This window comes from Macrobrachium nipponense, chromosome 20 (genome assembly GCF_015104395.2).
Source record: "Macrobrachium nipponense isolate FS-2020 chromosome 20, ASM1510439v2, whole genome shotgun sequence".
Classification (NCBI taxonomy): Eukaryota; Metazoa; Arthropoda; class Malacostraca; order Decapoda; family Palaemonidae; genus Macrobrachium; species Macrobrachium nipponense.
Window position 1 is genome coordinate 50,018,392 of NC_061089.1, and position 9,283 is coordinate 50,027,674.

Sequence of the window (9,283 nt, forward strand, 5' to 3'; positions counted from 1 at the left end):
GTTTTGTATAGCAAAGAGTACTCTTTATTTAGCTTACATATTATTTGTAAATATGCTCATATCCTGTATAATATTAAACTTTACGTAGGAGATGTATATCTATTTCAAAAGTGACAAGACTTTACACCCCTGATGTGAATTCATGTGAGATTCGAGTGCTTACCCGCTCCCCACCCCGTCACGTCTTTTACCTCCACCCCATCCCACCCCACCCCCTCCACACTGCTCTTTGAGGGGCAAGGATCCCACCTCTCTCTGTGGCCTCATCAGCAGTCTCCCTTCCTACCCCTATACCCTCTCCAGTAAGTCAGAGAGTGACCTACCTCCCTTAGGGGCCAGGGACCGACCTTCTTAGACATCAACTGTGAATGATTTGACCGAAAGGGGCGCTAATGCATGATGAGGTTAGGAGAGCGAGCTATACCTCGAAATACCTCGAGACTAAATCGAGAGATTCCGGGACGCACTGAATTCAGTAGGCCTCCAGGGATGTTATCAGCCAGTCTGGCCTAAGATGTCGGCCAGTTTGCGAGGTATTATTATTATCGTCATCATCATCATTGGCGAAACAAATCCATAGTCATGTATATGTAATATAGTATTTATATTTAGATTAATCTGTACAAAAAGCTTTCGGGAAACTGCTCGATTCTTCAGAAGGGGAATTGAACAGTTTCATAAAGCTTTCTGTACAGATTTATTTCTTAATATATGTACAAATATACATAACTGTGGATTATTATCATCATTATTATTATTATTTTTATTATGATGATGATGATGATTATTATTATTATTAATTTATTATTATTATTATTATTATTATTATTATTATTATTATTGTTGTTGTTGTTGTTGTTGTTGTTGTTGTTGTTATTATTATTGGGCAAGTATTATTATTATTATTATTATTATTATTATTATGAAAGATCCATGAAGATAGAATGTCCATGTGTGATGAATAGAAGAACAAATAGAAGAGAATGAAGCAATTGTCAATAGATGAAAATGAATAAAAGCAAATTTACTAATACTAATTCATTGACAGAGATACTATTAAAAAAATATTAAGGACAGTGTGCATGATGCTGTGAGGTAGTTTACTACCTCAGAGAAAAAATAATGGACTTTAAGTATCGCAAGTTAATATTTCGTTGGATGTTTGCTCAAATCTAATGAACACCATATTCTTTGGAAGCTTGAATTTCAAGTCAGTGGCACCTTTGGGTTTGTTCCATGTGAATAAGGATCGTCTTCTGAATAATAATAATAATAATGGTATTCTTTGGAAGCTTGAATTTTAAGTCAGTGGTATCTGTTGGCTTGTTCCATGTGAATAGGGTTCATCTTCTGAATAATAGTATAATAATAATCTTTGGAATCTTGAATTTCAAGCCAGTGGCCCCTTTGGTGGGCTTGTTCCAATGCTAATAGGGTTACTCTGTTGAATAATAATAATAATAATAATAATAATAATAATAATAATAATAATAATAAAGTTCCTGGAGAGAGGAATGATGATGATAATAATGATTTAGGCAGTATTCATGACGATCTTGATAAAGATTCATTTTGGGAAGTTATCCAGAAGATAGCGATGATAATTGAGCTGAAAAGGATTCATCAGCCACATCCTTATTCCGTCGGAATCCTAACGATATTTGGACTCTGTTCAAGTAGGAGGCGAGGGAACCCCTCGTCAGGTGATCGAAATACTCCTCTCATAAACAATTAGGGACGTCAGCATCCTCTCATCTGGAGAAGATGCCGGTGACGAAATCTCCCAGGGGCTCCGCAGGTGTCTATTTACAGGCCACGAGAGACGCACAGATAATAAATACATTATACATGATTCATTGTGATTTATTGCAGAGGTATGATAGTGATGGCTCGTCTCAGCAAATGTTTCTGACTTGCTGAACGTTGGTATTCTTTTAATGCTTCAGTATGCCCTGATTTGACTTAATATTTAGGGATAAGCCTAATTACCCCTCCTCCCTCAGGTGGGGGAGAGATTAATTAGGCTTATGCCCGAAGATTTTATCAATCGGGGAATACGGAAGCGGGAAAAGAATTCCAGCGTTCAGCAAGAACGAAACAGATTTTAATGTTTGTATTTCTTCGGTTCTAGGCTACCCAAGGGCACTAGGTAGGCCTTCTCTGAAATTCTTTTTATGCCTCCTATCACCTGATTTGCTATAATCTTCAGGTATAAACTTAGTTGTTCCCTCCCCCCACCCACCTCTCATTTTTTTTTATTTCCTCGTTCGTGGCTACAAAAAGGCAATAGGGAGGCCGTCTTTCGCTGGAATCTGGAATTCTTTTTTTGCTCCCGTATTCCGTATTTTGCTGATATCCTCAGGGATAAGCCTAGTTATTCCCCCCCCCCCCCCCCCACACACACACACATCATTTTCGTGGTTGTTCATTTCTTCGGTTCTGGGCTTTAGGGAGGCCGTCTTCTATGGAATTCTTTTTCTGCTTCCGTATTCCCTGATTGCTAATATCTTCATGATTAAGCCTTAGTTATCTCCCCACCTCATTCTTTGTTGCTGGTATGTCTTCGGTTCTGGGCTACTACAAAAGGGCATAGGCCGATTTCTCAACGTCGTAGTTCCACGCTGGACGAGTGGTTTTTGAGCTCGGCTGCCAATCCGGTGGTCCGAAGTTCGATTCCCGGCTCTGCCAACGCGGAATCAGAGGAATTTATTTCTAGTGATAGAAATTCATTTCTCGATATAGTGTAGTTCGGATCCCACAATAATCTGTAGGTCCCGTTGGTAGGTAACCAATTGGTTCCTAGCCACGTAAAAATATCTAATCCTTCGGGCCAGCCCTAGGAGATCTGTTAATCGGCTTAGCGGTCTGGTTAAACTAAGAAATACTTAACTTATTTTTCTCTACGTCATTGCTATAAATAAAAAAGATTTCCTATTTAATGACTGAAAGAAAACATCTCCTCCCTTTGCCGAGTTGATCTTGGTCTGATTCCATCTTCTCGTCTTTGGTGTAGTCTGGAGGCGTGGTGACGTCACCGCGAAGGCAAGAGGGGGCTACGCCCGGATGGGACGTCCCGCCGTCAGTAGAATTCCTTAAATGCAAAGCAGATCCCATCTTGGTAGAACGAGGTGGTATTTTATTGAGTGGCTACCCCTTCCCGAAATATCCTAAAGGCTTGATCCTTCAGAACGCTCACGGAACTTCTACATCCTACCAAATAACTTCCATACACCCTCCTACTCTACCTTAACTCCAACCCCCCCAACCCTCCACCCCTGTCCCTCCTGGCTATAATACTTCAGTTCCTACAAATATTAATACAACAAGAATGCTCTCTCTCTCTCTGTTGATTTCTAACTACTTTTATTTGTTAACATGTACGATGGCCGCTTGCTATTTATTGATGCATTACTTGAATAATTTATCTATTCAGTTTTTATTCACATGCTTACATACATACGTAAACGCACACAAATATGCATGTACATAAACACACCCACAATATATAAATATATATATATATATATATATATATATATATATATATATATATATATATATATATGCTATTGATATAATAGACGCCTATATGTGTGTGTATGCGCACAAACATGTATATATACACGTCCTGAATTCTTGGTTCCGTGGCTCGAGCCCATGAGCCGACGAATTTCTTATCGACTAAAAAAAAAAATCCCCCTACGGTTAACATATATGAAAATATATTAATTCCAAGGCAGAGCGAATTAAATATTAAAGGACATTTGTAGCATAATACGTGTATATGAATCACGGTGATGTGATAAAAACTCATATATATATATATATATATATATATATATATATATATATATATATATATATATATATAATATATATACGTATGTATATACACATACATACGCATCAGTATTGCTCCCCTGCTTCACACTGTGTACACACACATATATATATATATATATATATATATATATATATATATATATATATATATATATATATATACATATATATATATATATATATGTGTGTGTGTATATATATATATATATATATATATATATATATATATAGTGACGAAGTGCCAAGTATCTGGGTACTACACTTACCAATAATTATTTGAGTACCTCACAACAGCCAGACACCTGAGCCTTCATCACAGGTAAAATACAACTGTATACTCTAAAGGCAACATTGATCCCTTATACGACTTACCAGTATTGCAGAAAATCAGACTAAGTTCATTAAAACAGGTGTGATTTAATCTTATATGTAATTAAATTAATTAAAGGGCATCACTCCATCAACAACTTTGAAAGTTTAAGTATTTCCCTGATCACAAAAGTCTCAGTACTCCCCCTGATTCTAACTCACTTCCATTAAATTGAAGGAAAACAGCTCAATTACCACTCTATGTTTCTACCTAAACATAATTACGTATACTGGTGCAAAAGAAAACAGTTATAAAAATTTTAGATGCAAAAATTTATTATTAATCTCAAAATTATAAGTGAAATTCACAATCTCAGGGAAATTTACTGTTACTTGAAAACAACACAAAGTTTAATTAATTCTTGAATTAATTAAGTAAAATTAAATCAAAATTAGTTTATCACAAAATTCAAGAAAATTAATTAATCAAAATTTAAAAGTGCTAGGAAATAACTAAAATTTGGAAATTAATTCACAAGTGCTAAACAACAATGAAACTTGAATAGAATTCTAAGTAAATGCAAATTGATTCACAAGTGTTAAATTCAATTAAATGTGCAATGATTAATTATTGAGAACAATTAAGTCAATCAAATTGTGAATGAAAACACAGAAAAATGTTGAAAATACCAAAATTGCAAAAAGCACCATTCACACAGAATATATATATACACACACTTCAATAAGAAATAATGGACAAAAGCACAAAAAATCACTTCAGTAAGAAAAATGGATAAATGCACAAAAAATCACTTCAAATGGAACAAACACAAAACATAAAAATTTGCAATGTGTAAAAATTTAAATTGTTTCACCAATCCACTGTAATTATTAGTTGCAACTAATAAACCTTGTAATAACACATTACCTTGGTACCAATATTTCAAAAAAGAAAAGGCGCTGTTACACGCTTGTACATTGTTTGTTCAGATGTCACAATAAGCACTAACTAATACCAAATAACTCTAAGAAATCCAAAATCTAAAATTTACGAGTGACCAATCACTAAGTATAAAATCTTTACGTTAATGTAATATCAAATATGGCGTGGGAGAGAGAGAGAGAGGGAGATGATCTCTGTATGCCAGGAATTCAAAGTTCGTAATGAGTGCTCTCTCTCTTCCTTGCATGGGCAAAACGTCAAGAAACTGATGGGCTCAAATCGTTTTGGACACGTAGTTCAGCTAATATCATAAAAATTCTCTTTCAAAACAATATCTAAAGAGAAATTGGATTTACATTCGTAAATAACATATATTATTACGTGATTTAAGACAATAAAAGATTATGCAATACTATAGGAACATGGTGAAATTTCCATTTCGAGATTTAAGCTACTTACGAGTCTACAAATTCTCTTTTAACAAATCGAGTGATGTAAGAGTTAATTTCCTAGTAATATTAGATAGTTTTCAATACAAAAGCATCCCTAACTACTTATATGAAATGATAGGCATCGACGTATGTAAAACGGTTTATGCTTGTGAAAGATGGTGCAATCCTTCCACGTGATTACTCGGCAAATACAAGTGTGAAACAAGACACGAACATAGCATGCTTACAAAAAAAAAAAAAAAAAAATATATATATATACATATAGATATATATATATATATATATATATAGATATATATATATATATATATATATATATATATGGAACCACGCGGCCCCAACTGATGACAGATATCTCCTGGCTTCGACAATGCTAATTCTTTTTCTACTCACATTCTACGTTATCTTAACTTTTAAATTATGTTATGCAAAATCTGAACATACATTTTCAGAATATACTATAACTATAGAGAGGAAATATGCGTTACAAAAGCAACAGCATATATATATATATATATATATATATATATATATATATATATATATATATATATATATGCACACACACGTGTTAGCTCCTCTGCTTGCTACTGTTTGCATCATGACCATAAAAAGAAGAAGAAGAAGAAGAAGAAGAAAGTTGTACCAGAAAATTCCCCGGTGAGTAACACGAGATTAGGGCGTTTCTCCTGCCCCGAGAGACACGCCTTTGTGGCTGACGACGAAAGCCCACCAACCGTAGACGTATGATATTGTGTGCACAGAGAAATGGATTTTTCGTCGTGATGACAACGACTTTTGGGATCGGAAAGTGACGAAGACGTCATTCCACCGGCATTCTCACTTGATTAATGCGACCGCTTTTATCGATTACGGAAACCGTACCTCCGGTTACGTGGACCATTCATGCTCTGTCAAGTTTGTCCCTCGAAGGGGAGACGCTTGACGGATTATTGGCAATACTGCTGCTGCTGCGGTCCTGGGTGTTGGATGCTTCTGGTTAGCTTCTGTAGATTCCTAGGCCTAAGTCACTTTTTTTCTTCTTAAACAATTTGTTTTGTAGATTACTAGGTCTAAATATTTTTTCTTTCTTATGCGATTTCTTCTTTAGATTCCTAGGTCTAAATCAGTTTCTTTTTCTTATGCGATTTCTTCTTTAGATTCCTAGGCCTAATTTTTTTTTCTTAAGCGATTTCTTCTTTAGATTGCTAGGTCTAAGTAATATTTCTTCTTCTTTTTCTTTACGCAATTTATGCACATAAATGGTACATAGGTTTGATCTTCTCTTTATTTTTCTTCCATGAGTTAAGAGATAAGTTGGCTTGAAGCGTCTTCTTCAACTATTCTGCTACTTTGCCTACCTCACGACCTTCTAGCCCTGACAGGTTCTACCCAAGCTCCTCACTCCTACCCAGTCTTTCTCACCTCATGCCCAAACCAGCTTAGTCTCAAGGCGTCAATCCAGCTCAGTCTCAAGGCGTCAATGTTGTGACGCCAGTTTTAGTAACCATAAATCAATCAATCAGTCTGAGTCTCGATTCTCTTGTTATTTCTGTAATCTTTACCACCCACCCGTCCCGGCACTTCTATTTTCTTCAATTTTCAGCAAATGATGCAACATTTTTTATTCTCATTCCAAAATGCTTAGTGTTTTGTTATGGTGCGTCAGCCTCCCTCAAATGTCTGTGCAAATAGGATGTATTACAGAGATAAGTCTTTGATTTAAGGATCATGTACGAACTTCTCATTTTAAAGAGAAATGTCTGGCTTAAGAGAATGCAGTACGTATAAGTTACATAGGCTTCACATCAATGAAAACATTTCTGTTACCTTTTGTAGCTCTCTCTCTCTCCTCTCTCTCTCTCTCTCTCTCTCTCTCTCTCTCTCTCTCCTCTCTCTCCTTGTACTTTTTCCTTACCAACGTCCAAATTATGTCGACAGCTCATAGTTCATTCATAGTTCATAAATCTTGTGATTTTTATTTTGGGCTCACATTCAATAAATTTTCTAATAGAAAAGCTAACGAGACAACTTTCTGCATTTGTCATTCTCTGTCCAAAATAAGTAACTTGACTGTGGGTAGGCAAGGCAGAGGAGTGGGTGGGGGAGCTTCTTGGTGTAGACTATGAATTTGTTGCTCAGTGAATCTTTAATTTTTGGTTTTTATCCCATTCATTTCTTTGCTCTTCAGATATAAAGGCCAAGATCGGCAGGTGTTTAATCTGCTCCAGCAGATGCATAAATACCTTTTCAGTGGTATTTTTATTCAATTGTTTCCAATTTAACGTTTATGAAATGTATCAAAGAATATTAAATCTTTACTACCCCATTGCATTGTTGAAGATAAATCGTAACACGAGTCAGTCGACACCTAGCCATAATTAAATGTTGTCATAATAGTGTGACAGAGATATGCGCATTTTGAAATGGGCGTGTCCAGCATTACGGGTTTATTCAAATGAAACGAATTAAAAAATGATTTCGCTCGATGTTGAGAAAACGATGAAACCACGCATTGTTATTCCTTTAATTAAACGAGTTGAAGGCACTGGGCGATTGACTTTCATGGTATTGTCTCGGGCGTGTGCCTTCGGTCTCTGATGAGAATTTAATATAATAATAATATGAGTCAGATTCGTTCGTAAGGATTTAAGTGGGACGCCTCGCCAATTGTCTTTCCATATCGTTGGAGAGGAAATCGTTGAATGTTTAATATCAAATTTAACCGATCGTTCAGGCGTTTAATTTGATCGAAGTCTTCATTTATTGTTCGTTTGTATCGGGTCTTAATGAAGTCGTTTTCATTACATATATATATATTTTAATTTTTTATTTTTTTATGGCGTTAAATGTAATCGTTCCCTAATAAGACTTCCGTTAGGCCGTTTCCTGCGTTTTCACGGGGCCGTGCATACAATTGCATTGACGCCCAAAACTTCATACTTAGTTATGTACGTACGTATGTATGCATGTATGTACATACATACACATGTATGCATATATATATATATATATATATATATATATATATATGTGTATGATTTTACACTTACAGTTAACACACCAAACGTACACACACACACACACACATTCATACATAAACACCTACATACGTACGTATACACGCGCATATATATATAAATGTGTGTGTGTGTGTGTGTGTGTTTGTGTGTGTGTGTGTGTGGCTGTTTATTTATTTATGTATGTGTGAGTGTGCACGATGGGTGTTAACTGTACGCGTGCAGTTGAGTAAAGCCCCTCGGCAAATATCTGTATCTCTCTACAGTGGAGAGATACAGATAAAGGTAAAAGCCAGAAGATTCCTGTCAGCTGTAATGGAAAATAACTCTCTCTCTCTCTCTCTCTCTCCTCTCTCTCTCTCTCTCTCTCTCTCTCTCTCTTTCATATTGCAGTCAGTTTAAGTAACACCATATAATTAAAAATATGGGTTTGAATTATAAGAAGGACAACAAATATTTTCATTTAAATATATTCAGTAATTACTGGTCATTACTGGATTTTTTTGTGTTGTTCACTAGTTTTTTAAGTACTGTTATTCAGTGCATTAATTAAATACTTAAATGTAAGGCAATGTTTAGTGTCCATGTATCCTTACCCCCACTTGTTAACTCAGGCAATTGATATGGTCTTAAATTCACTGACAAACACGAATCCTGGTCCTAGTACAGAATAAAGTTGTCCATTACTGACCTAAGATACTGCGAGGTTTAACATG